The sequence below is a fragment of the Natrix helvetica genome (genome assembly GCF_964273705.1).
Source record: "Natrix helvetica genome assembly, chromosome: 8".
NCBI lineage: Eukaryota > Metazoa > Chordata > Lepidosauria > Squamata > Natricidae > Natrix > Natrix helvetica.
Window position 1 is genome coordinate 26,414,553 of NC_138559.1, and position 25,183 is coordinate 26,439,735.

The 25,183-nt window shown below is 46.1% G+C and overlaps 1 protein-coding gene across 2 annotated transcripts in view; it reads left to right on the top strand.

The window, feature by feature from the left end:
- The window catches only part of LOC309396231 (6-pyruvoyl tetrahydrobiopterin synthase-like), a 59,807-nt gene extending 34,825 nt beyond the window's left edge, over positions 1-24,982 (top strand). The window contains exon 8 of one of the 2 annotated variants that reach the window (XR_014176072.1): positions 22,614-24,982. The gene's annotated coding sequence lies outside the window, so the exon portion shown is untranslated. Of the gene's footprint in view, positions 1-19,760; positions 20,097-22,613 lie in introns of those variants that run through there. The other variant, XR_014176073.1, reaches the window with a different exon arrangement.
- Positions 24,983-25,183: the final 201 nt, after the last annotated feature.

The window sequence follows — 25,183 nt, forward strand, 5'->3', positions numbered from 1 at the left end:
AAAACGCCTGCAAGAAAACAGCCAAGCTCAAGAGAGCACCGAGGAACCCCCAAGATGGAAATGCTGAGAAGATACTCCCAGTTACCTACAACGGAATAGTATGACTCAGATTCCACTTGTGTTCTCCAAAATGGGTCAGGACAAGAAAGCACAGTGCATCAACCCAAGATGTCGTCTGTTCTTCTAGAGCAGGGGTCGGCAACCTTAAACACTCAAAGAGCCATTTGGACCCATTTCCTACAAAGAAAGAAAACTCCGGGAGCCCAAAATCCTTCCCATGCCTGACTCTTTCCTGAACAGCCACAAAACTAGCATATGTAGTTGAATTAAACATTCTGATTTCTTCTGAAACTTTTCTTTTCTTGGATTTAACCATGGTTGGCCTACCGGAAGGGTCGAAAAACTCAATAAATTGTACCCATGTAGAGCAGTGTTTCTCAACCTTGGCAACTTGAAGATGTCTGGGCTTCAACTCCCAGAATTCCCCAGCCAGCGAATGCTGGCTGGGGAATTCTGGGAGTTGAAGTCCGGACATCTTGAATTTACCAAGGTTGAGAAACACTGATGTAGAGTCTCTGTCAACGGAATTATCTTCCATTCCGTTGTCAAAGTTTATTCCAGAAGTCAGAGTCAACCAGGGAAGGACAATAGAAGACCAGAAGATTACTTGGTTGATACCAAGATTCATGAGCTGGAAGAAGAGGGCCTGATGAAAGGGGGGGGGGGGGAGTAATAGGTGTTGTGTCTCTGTGTCTGTTGGTTTGTGAAGCTGATTTGTGAGGGCACCTAATTACCGTAGGAAAATCTGCTCGAAATTTTCTGAAGCACCTGGGACCAACTTCATTTCCTTTTGCTGTTTTCTTTGCCATCTGCTGGACACTCCGTTTACCGCAATGCAATTTTGAATCATTTAGGGCAGAGTTTTTCAGACTTGACACATTTAAAGACGTGTGGATCTCCACGTCCAGAACCCTGGGACTTGAAGTCTTAAAAGTTGTCAGGTTTGGAAAAACACCGATTGAAGGGGAGAGAGAATGCAGACGTTGGTTTTGGGGAAGCACAAGGCCAATCGACGCAACACAAATCCCTTGCATTAAAATTTTGCAGCGCAACTCTTTTTCAAATCTGAAACTTCCATCAGTGAAAAAGCCACAGCCATCCCAGCGGAATGCTATTCACAGATTCACAGAGTTGGAAGGGACCTTGGAGGTCTTCTAGTCCAACCCCCTGCTCAAGCAGGAGACCATATACCCCTCCGGACAAATGGTTGTACCACAGTTTCAAAAATGCTGTGCGTTTGAAGGTGTATTTGGGGTTTCCCCTCCTCCAGCTTGCTTTATTTCTGGTTGATTCTAGGAACAAAGCTTGAAGACTTTCAGCAAGACAATGAACCAATCCCACAAGGGATCCTTGTTGCTAAAATATGGAGCTTCTTACATGATAATCTCAAAAATACTGACGTGAGCTACAATTTGGTTGACAAGATTGTTGTGTCAACAATGACACTTGATAGTGGAATGTTTGTCCTCACAATGGCATGGAGTCTGGAAGACAAATTGTTCAAGAATCTGAAGAGGATGTTCCTCCTTCAAGTCAAGCTTGATACCTACTGAACTGGATGGCCAACTATCTTTTTGCTAAAAATATGGAAGCGGTTTGCGTTGGTTTTCTTCCGGATGCGATCTTGACTTCCCAGCCAAAGGTAAAGTTTCCCCTCGCACATATGTGCTAGTTGTTCCTGACTCTAAGGGGCAGTGTTCATCTCCGTTTCTAAGCTGAAGAGCCAGCGCTGTCTGAAGACATCTCCGTGGTCATGGCTGGCGTGACTCAACACCGAAGGCACACAGAATGCTGTTACCTTCTCATCAAAGGTGGTCCCTATTTTTCTACTTGCATTTTTACATGCTTTTGAATTGCTAGGTTGGCAGAAGCTGGGACAAGTCACGGGAGCTCACTCCGTTATGTGGCGGGAGGGATTCGAACTGCCGAACTGCGTCCCTTTTGAGCCACCGCATCCCTTTTGATAAATAAATAAATCAATTTATTACTGATTTATGTCTTAATTGATTAAAATCCCAAAGCTGCTTGATAGTTGATAATTATATTCTGGCCTGCTCAGAATATAACATACTAAGAAAGTGCGGGAAATAAAAATCTACCAATAAAATGCAAAATGAAATAAAAAACAATACCATACAAATGCTAGACACAACTGCAAGGCTTCAAAAAAAGTAAAACAATGTGAGTGAAAGTGCGATTGAAATATCTAGAAATCAGTTGGGCCGTTACTTCTGGGGGAGTCTGTGAAAGGGCTACATTTGTGGGACTTTCTGATAATTTCTCACCTAAATAGAAAACAGGCCCAGCTGTGCTTGGCTTTTGAGGACGCACAAGAGATACCACCCAAGTCCTAAAATCCTTAGATTTCAACTTAAGGCGGCTATTAGAATAAAAAGGAACAACTCCACACAATTTACTTGGAACAATATGGAAGTGTGTCGTCCTTGACTTATTTCTTCTTCTTCTTGTTCCATATCCGTCATCATACGTTGGGAATCATGTTGGTGATTCTATTTTTGATCAACAGCCGCACGAAAAAGTGCTGTTGAGTTTTGTCCAAACCAGTCCCTTAGGTTTTGAAACCATGATGTTCTCCTTCTGCCTGGATCTCATTTGCCTTCACTCTTTCCCTGGAGGATTAAGTGGAAGATGCTGTATTTTTCTGGGTGTCGCATCACAGGTCCAAAATATTATTTCGCTTGTTTGACTTATTTAACTATTTTTTTAAACTTCCCAGTCCAGCTCATTGCTCCGGGATCCTCTCCTGTTCTAAGTCGATCGGGCCCTGCTTAGCTTTCTTGGAAGCAACCAAAGTTGGTGCCTGGAAAAACATCCCAGAAGAAGGGATGGCCTCCATAGGGTTGCCAAGAAAAGACATGGTGATACCCAAGTGATCCCAAGAGAGACCAGCTGCTTTGTTTGAACTCCATACTTTTAAAAAAGAAAAGGAGGCCACCTCATGGAGAATCACTCTAGAACATGTTTCCCCCCCCCTCCTTTTGACCAGTTCAGCCTTGTTGTCAATGGAGGTTTGCAGCCATGGCAACAGCACTTCGATGAAGGAAAATCTGAGGATCAAATTGAAGGTTGGGGTAGAAGCGGGAGGAAGACTGTACAATTGGAGAGACTGATCTTTGAGATCCTGATTTGAAAACCGGATGATGAATCATCCATAATTCCGAATTGGAGAGGTTGGTGACCTGTCTGTTGTTGTCACAGCTTGCTTGATAATGGTCCCTCAGCAAGCACCAACCTGCCTGATGCGCTAGAATGGGTAGAGGATGCCAAGTAGGCTGGGCTGCAGGGATGCTGGTCCATTGCCATGGCAACCCATTCTTGTGATGCAGGCGCTAAAGCATCACGGAGCCTGCCGAGAGAGAGAGAGAGAGACAGAGACAGAGAGACAGAGAAACAGAAAGAGAGAGACAGAGATAGACAGACTGACAGACAGACAGATAGATATAGATATATATTGATATATATGAATATAATATAAATGTGTGTGTGTAGGTATATGTAAGGGAAGCAGTGGCTCAGTTGCCAAGATGCTGTCGATCAGAAAGGTCGTTAGTTCAGCAGTTCGAATCCCTAGCGCCGCGTAACGGAGTGAGCTCCTGTGACTTGCCCCAGTTTCTGCCAACGTAGCAGTTCGAAAGCATGTAAAAATGCAAGGAAAAAAATAGGGACCACTTTTGGTGGGAAAGCAACAGCATTCCATGCTCCTTTGGCATTTAGTCATGCCGGCCACATGACCACGGAGACATCTTCGGACAGTGCTGGGTCTTCGGCTTTGAAACGGAGATGAGCACTGCCCCCTAGAGTCGGGAACAAATGTGCGAGGGGTACCTTTACCTTATAGATGATAGATAGATGATAGATAGATAGATAGATAGATAGATAGATAGATAGATGATAGATGATAGGTAGATAGATGGATAGATAGAGATGATAGATAGATAGATGATAGAGAGAGAGAGAGATGATAGATAGATAGATGATAGATAGATGATAGATGATAGATAGATAGATAGATGATAGATAGATAGATAGATGATAGATAGATAGATAGATAGATAGATAGATAGATAGATAGATAGATAGATAGATAGATAGAGACAGACAGACAGGCAGGCAGACAGACAGACAGACAGACAGACAGGCACAGATCGACCGACCGACCCACAAGAGAACTGAAAAGAAAGCCACAGCTCTGGAAATGCTAGTACACCTGACTTCATTCTTTCCACTTAAATCTGTTCATTGCAGGTAGGAGTGCCTCTCTCACCCAGGGAAGTCCTAGGAACATTTCCGCCTGGCAGCCCAGGAGAAGTTGATGATAACCGAGAGAATGACGAACAGCTTTTATCACGAGGCCCTGTTTCCCCCTAGGACGGGAGTTATGCAAATAGTTGAACTTCGGGACGGAAATTTATTCTTCCTTGAAGGCATCTCAAGTTTGCATGCCTGCTGAATGGTGGAAATCAAATTGGAAAAAAAAAGAAAACAAACATCCACAGCTGGGATCAGAGTCAGCGTAGAATTCCCCTCCATGAGTCAAAGAAGCTCTGGAGTTGCTCGGCTGCCAGTCAACACCCATCTCACGTGGCCCATCTCAGTTTTATTGTGCTATCTTTGGGTGGTTGGCACAGACTGCAGTTCCTACCCTTGTCTTACTGACCCCTCGTTCTGCTGGAATCAGTAAATTCTTTTTTTTGGGGGGGGGGTTACCCTTCTCACTGGAGAAGAGCCTAATGCCTGGAATGATTGAGGGCAAAAGAAGAAGGGGACGAGAGAGAGAGTGAGGTGGCTGGATGGAATCACCAAAGCAGCGGCATGAGCTTCAATGGACTCTAGTAGAGGCAGGAAGGCCTGGAGGAATGTCCTTGGGGTTGCGATGGGTCGGACACGACTTCGCAACTAACAAAAACAATATATAGATGATAGACAGACAGATAGGCAGACAGACATTGCTTGAGAGAAAGATGATAGGTGATAGGTAGATAAATCGATGGATGGATGGGTAGGTGGCTGGGTGAACGAACGGACATAGATGATAGATAGATGGTTAGATAGATAGATAATGATATAGAATAGAGACAGACAGACAGACAGACATTCTTTGAGAGAAAGATGACAGGTAATGTGTAGATCTTTGAATGATGGTGCTGGAGAAGTCTCCCGAGAGTCCCTTGAACTGCAAGGCGATCCAACCTGTCAGTCCTAGAGGAGATCAACCCTGACTGCTCTTTAGAAGGCCGGATCCTGAAGAGGAAACTCAAATCCTTTGGCCACCTAATGAGAAGGAAGAAGGACTCCCTGGAGAAGAGCCTCATGCTGGGAACGATGGAGGGCAAAAGAAGAAGAAGGGGACGGCAGAGAAGGAGGTGGCTGGATGGAGTCACCGAAGCAGTTGGCAGCTTCAATGGACTCCAGAGGATGGTAGAGGACAAGAAGGCCTGGAGGAACATGGTCCATGGGGTCGCAATGAGTCAGACACGCAACTAACAACAACAACTCACTCTTTAATTCTGTAAAAGCAATGGATTGGGTGAAACATGGGAAGATACATGGATGCACACACTGTTGTGTGTGAAGAAGCTGTGAAGAAGCTCCTTGGATGGGAAGAGAAACATTTTCAAAAGAAAAAAAAACCTCAAGAAAGTTCAGCTGGTGTTTTTTTTTTTTTTTTGGAAAAAGCACCTTTGGGAGACCTGGATGATTGAGAATCTCCATAGATATTTGTTAACAGGGGAATAAAGATAAGAGATGGACTTTTTAATGACTGCGAGAATTATTTCTATCCTAGGTCGGCCCTAAATTGTTCCTGATGGGGAGCTTCTCCGAGACAGGTAGCAGTAGCAGGTAATAGTAACAGAGTTGGAAGGGACCTTGGAGGTCATCTAGTCCAACCCCCTGCTCACGCAGGAGACCTGTAGTAGGGATTCGAACCGCCGAACTGCCAACCTTTCTGATCGACAAGCTCAATGTCTTAGCCACTGAGCCACCTAGTCAGGCTCCAAAAAAGTCAAAGACGTTGACTTTGAGATCTCCCAGAAGAGCGCTTGGTCACCGGTATCCTCAAATCCCTCTTCCTATTCTCTCTTGCTGAGGAAATGCAATCTCGGAAGAGATGCTTCAACTTCTTTGATGAGCTGTTCCATCACTCAAGGAGGGGATTCAAAGATCACCCAGGAAGAAGGTGGTTTAAGCTAATTCTCGTCCTGCTTTCTGACCTCTCCCAGACTAAGATGGAACTGCTGAGTAAATGAACACAACGGCACTTCCAATGCATGTCACGACACCTGTGTGCAATTAATCAAGTGTGTGCGTGTGAAGACCCAGGATTAATTACACATCAGCTTTCTATTAAAATAACGAGAGGGAGGTTATTCATAGAGTTTAGCAAACCGTTGGCTATTATTCATTTTTGGGATGACACTGCTTTGGAAAGGGAAGGAAGATTGTGGGGAAGGGAAAGGAAGGAAAGGAAGATGAAGGCTTAGGGTGGGAGGGAGGGAGGCTGAAGGAGGGAGGGAGGAAAAGGATGGAAGGAAGGGCAGGGAGGGGAAGAGGAGGAGGAAAGAAAGGGAAGGGAAAGGAAGAAAAGGAAAGGAAGATGAAGGCTTAGGATGGGAGGGAAGAAGGAAGGAAGGGAGGTAGGCTGAGGGAGGGAGGAACAGAGGAAGGAAGGAAGAAGAAGGAAGGAAGGAAAGGGAAAGAAAAAGAAGAAAGGGAAAAGGAAAGATGAAAAAAGGAAGGAAGGAAATGACTGGATTTATTGGGTGCAGTTTCAATATTTCCGTCTATTGCCTCAGGTTTTATAGGTAAGTCGCTGCAATTGTTTTAAGGCTAGTAATAGCCTAAGTAATAGGAATTAGAGGAGGGGCAGCTTTTAATTTGGAAATCAAATGGCAATTTGATGGATTTCAGGAACCGAATCGGTTTACCAAGCCCAGTGGGGTTTTAATGAATGCGGTGACTCAGTTTGGATTGATCCAGGCGTTTAAGCCAAACGAGGCCAGTTTCCTATATCAAGTTATCTGTCCAAATTAGATCAAGTGAATCTCTTCTTGCCGCATTTCACAACTCCAATTTGAACATCCAGAGAACACGAAGATGTTCTTGGGGTCAGAATTCTAACCCAACTAAATATGAGTTCAAGAAGACCCCAGCATAAAAAAGACATTTTTTTTATGACGGGGAAATGCAACTCCCGCTCCCTTCCACGCTTCCAAACCCATGTTTCTACATTTTGCCGCACCGTGTCATTGTCAGTTTTGATCAATAGCCTGGTGAGAAGGGAATGAAATGTTTTCCCAGACCAGCATCCGTCATGAGTGATGAAAGCAAGAGTTTCAAAGTTTAGCTCTTCCGATTCTCTTGGTGCCCCTTTTCCTCCCATTGTGGCCTGCTGGACTCCATAACTTTCTCCTTTGGGGTTCGTTTTCCACTGTAGGGTGTATTATTCCTTCTCCCCTGAACCTGCCTCTATCTGACAAGGTCAAAATCTGACACGGTTAAAAGTCTTCTTCGGATCTTGTCACCCAACTCCTGGTGAGGGTGTCCCACTCTGGAGATCGCTAGTAGATTAGATAGAATCCCACCTCCATCCACGCACACATCGATCCTTTCATCTACCGTATCTTTCGGTGTATAAGACGCTCCGAAGTATAAGATGCACCAAGTTTTGGGGGAGGAAAACAAAACAAAAAATCTACCTCTGCTTCTGCCTCCCAGCAATTTGCCTCCTTGCAGCAAATAGCAAATAGCCTGCTTCAGCTTCAGCACAGCCCGATTAGCACAAGCAGCTGATTGTCTGTTGGATCAGCCTCCCAACAATCAGCTGTTTCAGGCTGCAGGGATTGCCATAGCCCAGGGGTCGGCAAACTTAAACACTCAAAGAGCCATTCGGACCTGTTTCCCACAGAAAAGAAAACACCGGGAGTCACAAAGGTCCTAACCGGAAGCCCCCTGTTCAATTCTGGAGCTGACCGGAAGTTCAGTCCCCCCCCCACCACCACCATAGAGTCTCCTCCTAGCCTGGCGTACTTTTTCCTCTATTTGTCATAACCGAAAGTCCTATCAATTGTGGAGAAAACTGGAAACCCCCCCCCCTTGCCATAGAGTCTTCTCCTGGCACACAGTGCTTCTCTCCCCCCCCTCCCCCCCGTGCGCCGGAAGCTCCTCTCAAATTTATGGTGCCAACCGGTGACGGAGCCGCAGCAGAGGGAGGAAAGAGCCACATGTGGCTCCAGAGCCAGTTTGCTGACCCCTGCCATACACTATTGTCGCTTCCATGTGCCCCATTTTCGGCCTCCACGCATCACGTTCCAGGCGACGGGAATCCCAATGGGTGAAAAATGGTGCACGCAGAGGCTGAAAACGGGGCGCGGACCCTGTTTTCTTTTACAGAGATGAACAATTTCTTGTTCCCCTTCTCTTTCCTCGGCTCTCTCTCTGTATCATGGCTTCCCCCCCATGGACCCCATCAGCTTCTCTGGGGTTTGCATCCTCTGTGCAGTCCCCACCCACCCCACCCCCACCCCACCCCCCCAGATTTATAGGAAGTTTTACCATAAATTGCACCAAAGTTGTGGAATTTATGTTGCTCAAAGCAACCCATGAAATAAATCACTCTATAATTTATATCGATGAACTCTGATCGCGGAGTCGGGGAGATATCGCCGGGAAATCAATCTGCGAGGTTCATAAAAAGCACAGGCTGACCCGAGTCCTGTAGTATTTCAGCAGGAGGGGAAAAATAAAATAAAATATGAGGGCAATTTAAATGAGGAAGGAAGGCCGCTGCCTGAAGCTGATGCCCGAAGGAATAAACGTACTTCCTTTTTCTTTATTATTTCCACCTGCTGCTGCAGATGCACGTTGCGGGGAGACGGAGAAACGAAAGAAAACGAAGCAATTCTGCCCTGCCCTCCCTCCCTCCCTCCCAGGTTACCTTCCTGACTTTTTTTGAGACTCCCCCCCTCCCCACAACCCTCTGCCCTAGTTGCAGCTTTCTGTATCGCAAACCTTCCGCGCAGAGTTTGTTGTCCTGAGCAAAGCAAATAAATATGCTGTGAGCATCAGCTTCGTGGCTGTTCTCAAATTTCAGCCTCCAATCTCGGCTGCTAATCTCATTTGAGGACCTCACTCTGCAGGTATTTGCTGGACCAGCTGAAGGATGCTTTGCAGTCTCGGTTTCGATTTCTAACTCCCCAGGGTACCCCTTTCCCTTCCCTTCCCCATATTTCTATTCTATTCTATTCTATTCCATTCCATTCCATTCTATTCTATTCCATTCCATTCCATTCTATTCTATTCTATTCTATTCTATTCTAAAGGTAAAGGCTCCCCTCGCACATGGATGCTAGTCGTTCCCGACTCTAGGGGGCGGTGCTCATCTCCCTTTCAAAGCCGAAGAGCCAGTGCTATCCAAAGACGTCTCCGGGGTCATGTGGCCGGCATGACTCAATGCCGAAGGTGCACGGAGCGCTGTTCCCTCCCCACCAAAGGTGGTTCCTATTTTTCTACTTGCATTTTTTTTAAGTGCTTTCGAACTGCTAGGTTGGCAGAAGCTGGGACAAGTCACGGGAGCTCACTCTGTTATGTGGTGCTTGGGATTTGAACCGGCAAACCGGTAGTAGTTTGGCGGCCTGGTTCCAGCGATGCAGGCCTGACACGCCGCCAAACCAGTTCTCCCGGCGGTGCTGTAGGTGCCGCCATCTTGCTTTTTGCTTCTGCGCATGCGCAGATCAATTTCTGTTGCATTTATGGTCAAATGCGCATGCACCGAATCGGCAGTAATGGCAGCAGCGACCCACCCCTGTTCTACCCCATGGGTGGAGAATAGACCCTGCAGTTTGTCTCTTGAAAAACACGTGATCCCTACAAAAAGCGAATTGCCTTCCGGCAGGAATGATCTAATGAAAGCACCGTTCCTGCCATGCATTTTAATATTTATTTAATCAGCTTCCTTGGCGAGTTTCTTTCTGGTGAATTAAAGTGCTTTAATAAAGGCACCTCCGTCACATTGAAAACGTTGCATCCCTTTCTCCTCGCAACCCCTCAAATTAATTTCATGAGTCTGGGGGAGAAGCCAACGTTCCCGAGATGAACCACAAATATACACATTCTTTTGGGTCTAGGAAGATCCCCATGGAAACAGACCTGACAGAAGCGGCTCTTTGGATTTTGAAGAGCACCAAAACTTACCGCAATTAACTTAAAACATTAGGCAGGACGAAGATTGCTTGATTAAACCAAGCAAATGGAAAGAAGGACAAACATATAAATCACGTTGGGCTCCCCTAAAATTAGTCTCTCCCCCCCCTCGGGCTTCTGTGTCTACACATACACACATACAATGTTCTCCTTGGATTTTTGAGCGCAAAGCCGGGTTGTGGGTTTGGGAAATGCGATCCATGGGAAATCAACACTTGCAATCTTCTAAATGAATGGAAACAAACTGGAAAGTTCACTTAGCAAAGTTTTAATATTTTATATTCTATGGTTGTAAGGGATGTGGTGGCTCAGTGGCTTAAGATGCTGACATTGTCGATCAGAAAGGTCGGCAATTTGGCAGTTCGAATCCCTAGCACCGCATAACGGAGTGAGCTCCCGTGACTTGTCCCAGCTTCTGCCAACCTAGCAGTTCGAAAGCATGTAAAAAATGCAAGTAGAAAAATAGGAACCTCCTTTGGTGGGAAGGGAACAGTGTTCCGTGCACCTTCGAGCTTCAGTCATGCCGGCCACATGACTACAGAGACGTCTTTGGACAGTGCTGGCTCTTCAACTTTAATGTTGCATTGAAAGATAAAGACTGAAGTATTGCCGCTCTGGCTCGGCTCAACAGCACCTTAGTCCATCTTCCTTTCCCTTCCACCTCTTCTGTTCTTCCCCTCCCCTCCCCTCCTTTCCTCAGTCATAATCATGGTTGCCCCAAAGCCGCTTTTCCAAAATGTGACTGGACTTTCTTGCTTTTTTTCTTTGAAAACATTTTGCTTCTCATCCAGAAGCGAAGAAGTTTCTTGGATGAGAAGCGAAACGTCTTCAAGAAGTAAAAAGAAAAGAAAAAGAAATTCCAATTGCTTTTTGAAGAGACATCTTAGTTTAATATTTCAACTGGATGAAGCCAACCAGATTCTCTGCAGTGCTCACAAGCAGCAGATGAGAGAGAGAGAGACAGAGACAGAGACAGAGAGAGAGAGGCAGAGAAAGACAGAGAGAGAGAGAGAGAGACTGACAGACTGACAGGCAGACACACACAGAGACAAAGACAGAGAGACAGACAGACACACACAGAGATAGACAGACAGAGACAGACAGAAAGACAGAGAGAATGATAGAGACACAGAGAGCGAGAGAGATGGGCTGTTTTAAAAATAAAATAAAATGGAAATCTCTCTCCCCCCTCCCCCTGTTCCTCTGGAAAGCGTGTTTGGAGGTGGGATGCTCCTAATCCGGAGATAATATTGAGTCTTCATGACTGATGGCCTGGTGAGACTTTTCCTCCAGGACTGTGTCTAATCCTCTTTCAAAGCCTTCCAAGTTAGCAGCCACATCCCATTGGATGGTAATGAATCCCATTGGTTGATTATGTATGACGTGAAGAAACTTTTTTTTGCCTGTCCTAAATCCTTGAATCCATCTCATCAGGTGCAGCAACAGAGAATCACTCTCTCCGTGGCCTTCCGGGGTCCCACCCCCCAACAGTCCTGGGGTTGGGACCTCCTATCCGTGTAGTAACCTCAGAAGCATCCAAATGCTTTTGGTCTTTGATTATGCAGTTCAATAGTTTGCAAGAACAAAGCTTCCCCCCTCCAAGGAATTGGACTAATTAGGAAGACACTGATAAAAAATACTGCCCACTTCCAGTTGGGGTCCTGTGGCAGTTGGGTGGCCTTGCAAACTGGAGAGATTTAGCATGATAGCTTCCCATGGAAACCTCAGACAGGCCCTGATAGAAGTTCTGGTTGGAAGAATTTTCTCTCCTTTCCTCCCCTCACTTCCACTCCCTTCTGTTCCTCCTCCTCAGGAAGATTCCTCTTCTCTCCTCCCTTCCCTTCTGTTCCTCTTCTCCTCTCCCCTCCTCTCCTCCCCTCCCTCCTCCCTTTTTATTTATGTGCCCCCTATCTCATGATTAAGCAACTCCAAGTGGCTTAAAAGGTAAAGGTTTGCCTCACACATGCGTGCTTGTCGTTCCTGTCTCTAGGGGGCGGTGCTCATCTCTGTTTCAAAGCCGAAGAGCCAGCGCTGTCTGAAGACGTCTCCGTGGCCATGTGGCCAGCATGACTAAACACCAAAGGCACACGGAATGCTATTATCTTCCCACGAAAGATGGTTCTATTTTTCTACTTGCATTTTTACGTGCTTTTGAACTGCTTGGTTGGCAGGAGCTGGGACAAGTAACGGGAGCTCACTCCGTTACGTGGTGCTAAGGATTTGAACCGCTGAGCTGCCGACTTTTCTGATTGACAAGCTCAGCATCTTACCCACTGAGCCACCACGTCCCTTACAACCAGAGAATATAAAATGTTAAAACATCAAACGTTAAAAGAGAATTTCCCTTCCTTCCTGATGCCTGTTTTCTTCCATGTCTAGTTGGAGAAAGGAGTCCAGGATGGTTCCTCTCCTTGCTTCTAACCAGTGGTGAAATTCAAATTTTTTTACTACCTGTTCCGTGGGCATGGCTTGGTGGGCGTGGCAGGGGAAGGATATTGCAAAATCCCCATTCTCACCCCACTCCTGGGGGGAGGATACTGTAAAATCTCCATTTGCTCCCGATCAGCTGGGATTTGGGAGGCAGAGAATAGATGGGGGCGGAGCCAGCCGAAGGGGGTATTTGCCAGTTTTCCAAACTACTCAAAATTTCTGCTTCCAGTTCTCCAGAATCTGTCAGAATCTTCTGGATTTCACCCCTGCTTCTAAACCTGGATTTGGGCAAAGACCCCTGCCTACCAAAGGGCGTGCGTGCAGCAGGAAGTCCTCTTCAGCTGCAGAAGGATTTGCAACGGAGGGGGGGGGGAAAGGAGGGAGCTTGCTCAGAGGATCCCACCCTGAACCCTTTTAAGCCCCCCCCTCCCCAGTTGGCAGCGAACTGAAGAGCCATTTCTCTTATTAACTTTTCAGCGCCATCCCTGCCAGGGAAATGCCGCAGAGGAGACATAAATTATGCATGAAAGGCATCCAGCTACCATCCAAGGGACTTACAAGCAGACGGTTGGCTGCAGCAGGAGAGACTTTTAGTGCGAGGGGGAGAGACAAAAGCCAATCTCCTTCCTTGCTTTTTTGCCCCCCCTCTCCATTGTTTAACGACAATCCCCCCACCCCTCCCAATTCTCAGCTTTTACTCTGAACACCGAAAGTTGCAGCCCTTTGAGTCCAGAAGCTGCTCTGGATGCAAGCTCAGAACGAGGAGAGCATGCATTCTGCATGTGGCAATTCAGCGAGGAGGGTGCACAGCGTGGACATGTTCAAGGTCCCTGCCATTGTTTTGTCACATGACGGGGATGGGAGAAGTTGAAACTCTTTGGAGCCAGAGAGTTGGCTTCTCCTCGCAGGAGGCTGAGCTCGTGTCCATCCGGAACCAGAATGTTTTCTCTCAGGACCAGCTACCAGAATAAGAGAATCACAGAGTTGGAAGGGGCCTCCGAGGTCTTCTAGTCCAACTCCCTGCTTAGCAAATCCTCTGCTCCAGAAACCTGCTGTCCCCACTGCTCAGGAAACCCAACACCATTTCAGACAAATGGTTGTCCGATCTCTTTTTAAAAGCTCCCAGTGTTGGAGCAGGGGTCAGCAACTTTCTGGAGCAGGGGTCAGCAACCTTCTGGAGCAGGGGTCAGCAACCTTCTGGAGCAGGGGTCAGCAACCTTCTGGAGCAGGGGTCAGCAACCTGCGGCTCTGGAGCCACACATGGCTCTTTCGTCCCTCTGCTGCAGCTCCCTGTTGCTCAAAATATGCGTCACAACTGCCAATGTGCGACACCTGCTGGCACACAATTTATTGAGCTTTTCGACCCTCGGTAGGTCGATATCTGCAGTGTTATCTTCATTTTAGATATGAAAAGTGTTTTGTAGCTCCCTGTGTTTTCTTTTCTGTGGGAAACAGGCACAAATGGTTATTTGAGTGTTTAAAGTTGCCAGTCCCTGTTCTGGAGGCAAGCAGTTTCACTGATTAATTCTTCTCACTGTCAGGAACTTTCTCTCCTTAGCTCTAGGTTGCTTCTCTCCTTGATTATTTTCCATCCGTTGCTTCTTGCTCTGGTGCTTTAGAGAACAGGTTGACTCCCTCTTCTTTGTGGCAACCCCTGAGATATTGGAACGCTGCTATCACGTCTCCCCTAATCCTTCTTTTCATCAAACTAGACGTACCCAGTTCCTGCAACTGTTCTTCATATGTTTTAGCCTCCAGTCCCCTAATCCTCTTTGTTGCTCTTCTCTGCACTCTTTCTAGAGTCTCCACAGCTTTTCTACATCGTAGCAACAAAAACTGAATGCAGTATTCCAAGTGTCATCTAATCAAACCATTATAAAATGGTATTAACCCTTGACGTGATCATGATTCTGTCCTTCTATTGATGCAGCCTAGAAATGTGTTGGCTTTTTTTGACAGCTGCAGCACAGGGCTGGCTCATATTTACCGTATTTTTCAGAATTTAAAATGCTCCAAAGTATAAGACACGCCTAACTTTTGAGGAGGCAAACAAGGGGGGAAAAATCTGCCTCTGCCTCCCAGCAATTTGCCTCCTTGCAGCAAACAGCAAACAGTATAGACGATATGCACTGTTCGTGGTGTTACATTTCAGGCTATACTTGTACAGATGCTGTTAAAAGTGATGTGACTTTCTAGAAATTATGTTATTCTCTGCTATTTAAAAGAAGATACAATAGCAATGGGCCTCTTCAGATCAAGCATTTATTTTAAAAAGCTTTTTCATTTTGTTAAATTGTCTAGAACAATAATAAAGCAGTCTTTAAAAAATACGTAAGTCTAATCATTTGAACATTCTAGAGGCGTTTATAGTTATTGACTTACCTCCTTGCAGCAAACAGCTTCTTTTAGTTTAGCTTGATTAGCACAAGAAAAAAAAAATCTGCCTCTGCTCCCAGCAATTTGCCTCCTTGCAGCAAACAGCAAACAGCCCAATTCACTTTCAATTTCAGTTTCAGCATGGGCCTCCGATGATCAGCTGTTTCAGGCTGCAGGGATTGCCAAAGCCTATTGCCGCCTCCGCAAATCCCATTTCCCCCGCTTGCTGCAAGGAGGTAAATTGCTGGGAGGCAGAGGCAAAAGGGTGGGGGCTGGTGGATTGGCGGGGCTACATTCAGTGTATAAGATGCACCCAAATTTTCACCCTCTTTGGGGGAGGGGGGAAGAAAGTGTGTCTTATACTCCAAAAAATACGGTACGTGATTGTCCAGTAGCTCAGTGGATCTAGCACTTGGGTGATCCAGAAGTATCCCAATCATGGATTCAGACCAATGGTTTGTAGGTTTCAATGTTGTCTATCCAGCAGCTGGTCAGGAGTTTGTAAGGATTCCCCTTAGGAATGGAAACCAGGTCCTCATCACCAAGATAGACCCTGCCCTACATTGAACCAAGAATCCTGGGTCAATGTCTTCTTCTCAGGCGCCACCAATCGCCTGGCTCTTCAATTGTTTGAGTTTCCTTCTTTGGCAACTCCCAATTAATTTCCCAAAATGACTGAAATGACAGAAGGCATCGTTCATTGTTCCCAGCAAGTGAGTTTTGCACACGTTTGTGGCAGAGTCATCAAACCCAAAAGAGATGCAACAAATGATGGAACAAACAAGAAGAAGGAAATTCTACAGTTCTTTGAAGTTACACCAGGGAATGGAGATCTCATTCTTATCCAGCAGTCATGTAGCTTTTCATCGGAAGGAGAAAGGGTTGCAATTTAAGCTCCAACAGGAATACCAGCTGTGGTAGGTTGGCGAAGAATTCTGAAGAATTCCACCGTCCTGGAAGCCCAGATTGGGGAGGACTGAGGACTCCCACTTTTGCCTTTCATTTTCCCCCCAGGAAAAAAGAATCACAGCCCCTTTGCTCTTTTTGTGAGTACCTGGTGTGTCTTTGTGTGCCGCACCTCCCTTGTCAAAAACCATTTTTCCTCTGCTCTGCAAGAGCATCGCAGCTCTTTGATAAGTTGGTTTCCAAGGCAACCTTTTTTCCAAGATGAGCATTGCTGGGAGACTAGCAGAGAATGTCTCAATTTGTCCCTTGGAGTTGAGGATCACAATGGCACCAACGTGTTTCCATCGATGGCTCTGGCTTCCCTGGAGATTGGGCCTCTTCCCAGCCCAGCAAATAACAAGGCACTGGATACCCTCTTTTGATAGGCAAAATAAAGATATTCACGCCACAACAATACCCAGGAAGGTTTAGCCAGCTCTTTGTGGTTGGGTTGATCTCAAAGTGAGGCATCATTTCTCCCAGAGTAACCCTAACCCTATCTTCAATTCTCTTGGAGCCTTACGTTAACTAGCACATGGAGACACCGAATTACAAATTTGCACCCTTCTTTTCCTCATTCAGAGGCCCATTTTTCAAGGGATAGTCCACAAAATGCTTTAGGCAACCCTACCATTATGGTAGGTGGCTCAGTGGCGAAGACGCTGAGCTTGTCGATCAGAAAGCTCGGCAGTTCGGCGGTTCGAATACCTAGCACCGCGTAACGGAGTGAGCTCCTGTTACTTGTCCCAGCTTCTGCCAACCTAGCAGTTCGAAAGCATGTGAAAAATGCAAGTAGAAAAATAGGGACCACCTTTGGTGGGAAGGTAACAGCGTTCCGTGCCTCTTTGGTGTTTAATCATGCTGGCCACATGGCCACGGAGACGTCTTCGGACAGTGCTGGCTCTTTGGCTTGGAAACGGAGATGAGCACACACCCCCTAGAGTCAGGAATGACTAGCACATATGTGTGAAGGGAACCTTTACCTCTACCTTTTACCTACCATTATGGGATGCCCCTTCAGAGGGCAAGAAGGAAGCCTTGCAAACGGAGAAGAATAATTCCAGGTAGTCCCGAAGCATCTTGGCTGCTTGCTAAACGCAGAATATCCCGAAGTTCTCCCAATTTCGTCCAAGTTCTGCTTACATTGTTAGTTTTATATTATTGCTTTCCATTGCTGTATGACAAGAGATTGTAAATACCACCATTGGCCTAAGTGGAAGATTGGCCATTGGGGGTGTTCAACTTGCCCCCGTGGAGCGGGCGCGCAATTTGGGCGTCCTCCTGGATGCCCGGCTGTCCATGGATGACCATGTGACAGCCGTGGCAAGGGGGGCGTTCCACCGGGTTCGCCTGGTGCGTCAATTGCGCCCCCTACTGGACCGGGACGCCTTACGCACAGTCACTCATGCGCTGGTGACGTCTCGCTTGGACTACTGTAACGCTCTCTACATGGGGCTTCCCTTGAAATGCACCCGGAGGCTACAGTTGGTCCAGAACGCAGCCGCGCGGGTAATTATGGGGAGTACTAGGTACTCCCATGTGACACCGTTCCTGCGCGAGCTGCACTGGCTTCCTGTGGTCTATCGGGTGCGTTTCAAGGTTTTGATAATAATCTTTAAAGCGCTCCATGGCTCAGGACCTAGTTACTTGCGGGATCGTATTCTGCCCCATACATCCCTGCGACCAATCCGCTCACACAGAGAGGGCCTCCTCCAGGTGCTGTCCACTAGACAGTGTCGGGGGGCGGCGCCTAGGAGTAGAGCCTTCTCTGTGGCGGGCCCAGCCCTGTGGAATGACCTCCCTCCGGATATTAGGAATACCTCTGACCTCCGCTCCTTTCGTATTAAGCTTAAGACCCACCTATTCCAAGCAGCTGGCCTGGCTCAACTTTGATCTAACCATATCGCTCCTGACGGGTTTTTACTGGGTATTTTAATTATATTTAATTATCTAGGGGTTTTTAAATACTGTATTTTAATTGTTTTATTTATCAGCCGACCTCCTCCTTGTGTATGTCTCGGTATATGTCTCTGTTATATGTTTGTTCTGTCCACATATTTATTTCATATGTTTCATTGTACGCCGCCCCGAGTCCTTCGGGAGAGGGTGCGGCTAAGAAATAAATATTTATTATTATTATTATTATTATTATAAGATGGATGAGGTAGGAGAAGACCTTTTAGCTAAGCAGGGATGTCCAGAGGGAAGAGCCGATGGCCTTTTCGCATAGGAAGAAAACTGGAAATTAATTTCACATCTTTAAAAGGGGCAGACTTCTGCTAAGTGGTGGTGATTTTTTTAATGTCCAATTTGTTTCTGTATTTCTTTATTCTGAGCTTACAGGAACTGGATTGTGTTGTTGTTGTTGCTGCAAGCAAAAACTCATCTAGTAAAAAAAATGCCGTGAACAAAGTGCCACTTACGGAGCAAAATATCAGTTATTTTATTTCTCGAGGTTCCTCGCCTGACTTTCTCCTTTCTCAGTTGATTCCGTGGGTCATATATATTCTGCTTGAAGCCCTTTCCGCTTCTCTCTCTTCGCTGCCCCCCCCCTCAATCTGTCCACCCCAAATTGCATCTTCCTTAAATACAACTGAACGAGAAAGGCTGAACGATTTTCTTCGATAACTCATGAATCAGGAGGACTTTACTCCCGGGAAGAGAAAGCCACCGTAGGAGGCCACACAATCTAGTATTCTTCCAGCCCTAATTCTCTCCCTCCTTCCCTCATCTCACCAAGCTTTGGAAAGATGCAGCAATCACAAAGCGTGAAGGACTGATTGATCAGACTCCCTTGGCAGGTGGCTCATCTTGTCTCCTGAAAGACAACACACCAACATTTTAAACCAAAGATGGAGTCTAGGCATCATTTTTTGGCTTATCCAGCAATTACACGAAGAAGCAACGGTGGGATCATTGAGGGGGACGCTGTCTTACGTAGAGTCTACCTACTTCCTCCAAGGAACTCTCAGAATGGCCAGCATCAATAGAACAGAATAACAGAGTTGGAAGGGATCTTGGAGGTCTTCTAGTCCAACTCTCTGCTTATGCAGGAAACCCTACACCACTTCAGATAAATGGCTATCCAACGTCTTCTTAAAAACTTCAAGTGTTGGAGCATTTACAACTTCTGGAGGCAAGTCATTCCACTGATTAATTGTTCTCACTGTCAGGAAGCTTCTCCTCAGTTCTAATTTGCTTCTCTCCTTGATGAGTTTCCACCCATTGCTTCTTGTCCTACGCTCAGGTGCTTTGGAGAATAGCTTGACTCCCTCTTCTTTGGGGCATCCCTGAGATATTGGAACACTGCTATCACGTCACCCCTGGTCCTTCTTTTCATTAAATGAGTTCATCCTATGTTATCCTCCCCAGATAAGGACATAATTTATGCTTCCCCACCAAAGAATTGCAACTACAACTAGGATTTCAGGCTGGAAGTCTACAGCTGAGGTCTTCTTGGCTGCTGGAGCTACCAAGTGGTGTGTGTTGTGTTTTGTGATATCAAAACAAGATGTCAATGAATGGACCAACTGGTAAAACATTCCTGGTTATAGAAGAAACTTTGGGAGGAATTTATTTCTAACAACGGCCACAGGAACATTAATTTCCTTGGCTCTTGCCAACTTGATCCATCATTTTTAAAGTGACAACCCATGGGCAGGGCTTCCTTGTGGGAGAGCAGTCGTCACTCAGATTACTTTATCACAAGATATTTTCTTTTTATGCAGGGAGACCAAAGAGGAAGGAAGGAAAGAGTGGAGGAAGATAAATCCCAGGGCCAAGGACAAAAAGAGCATTAGAAATGACAGGTAAAATCCATTCCAATCAAATTAGGCAGCAGATGCCGTGGGATCCTTTCGGAGATACAGGCTGAAATGATTGGGCCATCCTGAAAATAATTAAGCTTTCTCTCCCTCCATCGGGCATTGCAGGAAATTCAATACTCGGTCTAATGGGTCTGGATGAATTAGACATGGCGTGCCTTCATTCATCCCTTCTCAAACCAGGTTCCGGGAGCTCCCATTACTACTTTGTTTCAGAGCAGCTACTACTTATGGGAGTGGGGGTGGGGAGGGGGGGAAGGTGTAAACCTGGTGACCCGAGGGCTGCTCCGTACTCCAGGGTCCAAAACTAGAAGGAGGCAGAGGAACTCCAACTCTTAGTCTGAATGTTGCACTCCAACTTGTGCAGACACAGAGGCGACCCGAGAGATTTATCTGTTATAAATAACTCATAGTGAAAAATCACTCCTCTTCTGGAACTGGGGCACTGAAAAGTCCAAGACTTTTCCTCCTCCATGCTTCAGTCACCTTTCCTGCAACTGAGGAATAAGTCAAGATGATCAAAGACCGTGTCCAATGACCAATGTCAAAAAAGGGACCAGTTTTGATGACTTGGTTGAGATCCACCAAAGTGGGACATGAGCCCGTCTGTTGGTTCCTCCTTGGATATTATATGAGAACTTGGAAGCGTAGAAAGGCCAACCCAACTCTTATCATTCATTGTTTCATTATGCCACTTCTCACCCCTGGCTTAACTGGTGTTCCTGCCATTGCAGAGGGTCAGACTAGATGGTGTCAAAGGTACCTTCCCAGTCTACAGTTCTAGCGTTCTGTTTCGAATAAAGCCACACTTGTTTCTTGGGAAACAACATCTTGAATGGGAGGGAAAAAACCCCGTTTTCCCCATAAACACAAACAAACATGAAGTTATATATTTTCCCCCCCCCCCGCCATCCTTTGGGAGAAATGAGGTGTTGTTTTCTTATTTCTTTTTTGCCTTCTCCGTCTCCTACTTGATGTGAAAGTGCTAAATCACCCACTTAGCAAATAGCGAAGGCCCGTGCCTTCCTCTTTCTTATCCGTCCCCTGTTTTGTAGCACCTTTTGAACAAATCTGGGGATATCGATTCAGGAAATGCCCACGGTGCCTTTCCTTCCCCCATCCTGAGCTCTCTGATCAAAGCCATTAGCAGGCAAAAGGGGAAGGAAAGATGGGAGATCTGGGGTCTTTTTGCAACTCAAGTGAGCTGTCAATCGTTCACCCCACGTTGCCTGTCTTAGTTCAATCAGCGTGAAACCAAGGGGCCATTTTCACTTCTCAAAAAAAAACCCAGAAGACTGTGAGGGGTATTTTGTATCTTGAAAAAAACGTTTTCTATCTCCAATATTTTATCACCTGTTTATGTGCCGCTGTGATGTAGAAGCCACAATTCAAATGCCCCAATGGGGGAACTTTGATTATACGCACCTTCACTGTCAAATAACTGATATTTTCTCCACTTTTGTTCTCTGGAGGAAAGGGGAAAAGATAAAATAGCTGAATGGAGGTAGCACCCTAGACAAGACGGTTCCTTCTGTCTCGAAAGCTTGTGGAAAACCCAATCCTCGCATTGAAGCCCCCTTTATTTTATCTTAACGACAGACCTGTGAGGTAGGTTGCAATTGAGACTGAACATTGATCAGAGATGGTCAAGTGAGCTTGAGAAAGTTTTGAACCTGAATTGTCAAAACTCAACTTCTGTTGTGGCCCACCAGCGGCCAGCAAAGTGGGCAGCCGATTCGGACAGTGAGGAGGTTGGGGAGGAAGATGGGCCAGTCCTGGAGTCTGGGGAAGGCTCTGAGGAGGGCTCTGTGTCGGAGGCAGAGATAGGGCCAGGGCCGTCTGACAATTATCAGCTGCCTTCAGAGTCGGACATCAGTGAGACAGATGAACAGCTGGAGCCTGTTCCCAGTGTACACATGCTGAAATCTAGATTTTGGCTCTGAGCCACTTCTTCCCCTAAACATTGACTTCTAAACAAATTGTTTGAGGTGCACGGAACAGGGCTGGGTATCAGATAGTGTCAGCTTCCCCTAATTTGCCAGTTAAATGCACGCAGAGAAAGCCTCTGTGGCATTCTGTGTTACTATTAAGTTGCAGTTGTTGTCACAACACATAAATTTGCACCCCAGATGGTGCCAGGCTCCTTTGACACTTCCTGGGTGTTCAGCAATGTGACTCCAAGCGCTGACGTTGGAGATTTCCTGGGCAGCAAAGTTGTCTCCTTCTTGGGTGCCTCCTGAAGACTAACATGCCAGCTAGTCCTCCACTGACAAACCGCAATTCGGATGAGAATTTCTGTGGCTAAGCAAAGCGGTTGCTAAGGGAGCCATGCCAAATTTTACGACCTCTTTGCCGCAGTTGTTATGCAAATCATGGCAGTCGTTAAATGAATCAGGCAGAGATGCATCAAGGCCTTCTTCTTCTTCTTCTTCTTCTTCTTCTTCTTCTTCTTCTTCTTCTTCTTCTTCTTCTTCTTCTTCTTCTTCTTCTTCTTCACCTTCCTCCTCCCCCTTCCTCTTCCTCATCTTCCTCTTCTTCATCTTCCTTTTCCTCCTCCTCTTATTCCTCCTCCTCTTCTTCATCTTTCTCCTTTTCCTCCTCCTCTTCTTCTTCCTCTTCTTCCTCCTGCCCCCTCCTCCTCCTCCTCCTCCTCCTCCCCCCCTCCTCCTCCTCCCAGGTTTATTTGCCAAGAGTAAATACTATATGTTATTCAAAATGCTTAAAGATGTTATATATCCATTTTCTCTTCCATTTCAGGATGCGCCATCAATATAAAAAGTGATCGGTAACATCCGTCATCAGGCAAAGATTTGCTGGACTGCAGGATGCAACATTAAACTCAGAGAGATTGGGCTAATGACAGGAAGTCCATTTTGTTGTAATGAATTGTTTGTTGTAGAGCACAGTAAAGCACGCAAGTTATCTATCACTTTGCCAACTGAGAGCTTGCGTGGAAAAATTTTCTCCCAAGAGTTGATAAGAAAGGAAGCCAAGCTGTTGACCGCCTATATATGCCGGGAGTATAATATTTTAGGGGGTCTTTGATAGCTATAAGATATAAAATCCATTTCCCTCTAAAGCTCACCACACCATTCCCACTCTCCATCCTTCATAAGACAGTGGGGTCTCACTTCTATAGACCTTGAGATGCTGAGAAGACGCCAGGAACAAGGGAGTCGGTGAGACAGAAAAACAGAATAGCAGAATCTGAAGGGATCTTGGAGATCTCCTAGTCCAGCCTCAAGCAGGGGACCCTTTACCATTTCAGACAAATGGCCATCCAAGTATTTTCTTAGAAATCTCCAGTCAGTGATGTAACACCCAGAACTTTTGAAGGTAAGTCCTTCCACTGGTCAATTGTTCTAACCGTCAGGAAATTTCTCTAAGTTCTAGGTTGCTTCTCTCCTTGATTAGTTTTTCCCCATTTGTCTCTTGTCCTCAATGCTCTGTCTCTCTACTTACTAAGAGCAGAGTGGTCGTTAGAGGTTCTCAGTCATCCAGGTGCTTTTGGGACAACCGTGACCTGGATGACGGACAATCTCTGTAGACCTTTTAGCTATCCAATTTGGGATGAAGACCCTTTGAATGGCGTGGGAGAAAGAATGGATTCCCAGAGGAAAAAATTGCAGACCACAGGAACCATTTGCACCACTCAGGTGACCCTGAGGACACAGATAAGCCTCCAAGTGGCCTCAACGACCCTCTAAAAGGATGCAAATGACCAGCATCCTTCCATTCCCCACCATCGATCCAGAGCTGAAGAAGCTTCTTGGGTGAGAAGCGAAACATCCTCCAAGAAAAAGCAAGAAAGTCCAGTTGCCTCCTGAAAAAAGCACCCTTGGATTAAGAGCAGAGTGCAAAAAATAAAAATAAAATAATAACAATAATCCCATCCGTGTCCTGTTGCTGAGCTTAATCCCACAGCCTGGAGGAACAAAAGCCCATGACACCCAAAGAAAAGAAACACAAACTCCCCAGTTTTCAGTTCGGGTTGGATGCATTTGACTGGATATTTGCAAATCTCTCTGTCTCTCTGGTTACCTGAGCAGTTGCTAGGAAGGCAAGCCGCTTGCAAAGAGAGGCTCCTCTTGGGTTTACCGAAGGAGCCTTGTGCAAACTGGGAAGGTAAAATGAGACCCTCAGGTCAGCATTTTTATTTTTTTTGCAATTAGGACCTTTTCCACCCAACAACTTTAACCATAGTTGCAGAGTCTGGAGTGGACAAAGGGACAGAAATATGCCACAGAAGGCCCACAGACCAGCAGATTGGGTGATTGATAGATCTTGTGCCATCCGTTTGTTGATTCTTAGTGACCACAAAGGTAGATGCTCTCCATTGTGAGCTGTCTGCAACCTTCAGGTCTTTCCCAGCATCAGAATGTGAGCAAGACAGAGCTCCAATCCTGGAGGTTTTTAAGAAGAGATCAACCATTTGTCTGATATTGTAGAGGGTCTCCTGCTTGAGCAGGGGGTTGGACTAGAAGACCTCCAAGGTCCCTTCCAACTCTGATTCTCTTATGCTGTTTTCCTTCTTCCTTCCTTCCTTCCTTCCTTCCTTCCTTCCTTCCTTCCTTCCTTCCTTCCTTCCTTCCTTCCTTCCTTCTCACTGGAGGCTTTTAAGAAGAGATTTGTCTGAAATGGTCCTGGGCCTCCTGCTTGAGCAGAAGATTGGACTAGAAGACCTCCTTTCCAACTCCGTGATTCTGTTAAATAGCAGGAAAATGGCCTTGAATTCTGGAACTGCAACGGAGGTGAAAGCAGGCTTATTGACCACAAGATTCACAGCTGTGATTCACTGAACAATCATGGTCAAAACTCCAGCATCGCTCCCTTAACAACTCCGTCCACAAGTCTTAAAAGTTGCCAGGTTTGAAGACCTCTGCCATTGACGCTTGCTACCTGAAACAATTAATAGAGCTCAGGTTGGCTCATCCGAATGACCCTCAACTCTGGCAAATCCACCGCTGAGTAATTGAGCCCGGCTGGAAACTTTCAACAATGAGAGACAATAAAAAAAAAAAAGGTACCGCAAGCATTCAATTCCATGACAACTTGAGTGTTTTTTCCAAGAGTCGCACTACTCCGTTTCCTCTTAGAAGGGAGGTGAGTGGAGACTTGTTTGTGTTTGTCTGGCTAAGTGCCACTTTACTCCAATATGGAGAAAAACAGCTTTGTTTTTGTGTTTATGGCCTGGAGACCTTGGTGGTCTTCATCCTTTTCACCCTGGGGAGGAATCTGTTGCTGCAGAAGCCTCAGCGCGGGGGGGGGGAGTTAAGTTGTCCTTCTCACTTTACCCCCATAAAGAAAATTATGATTTGTGGCTGGAA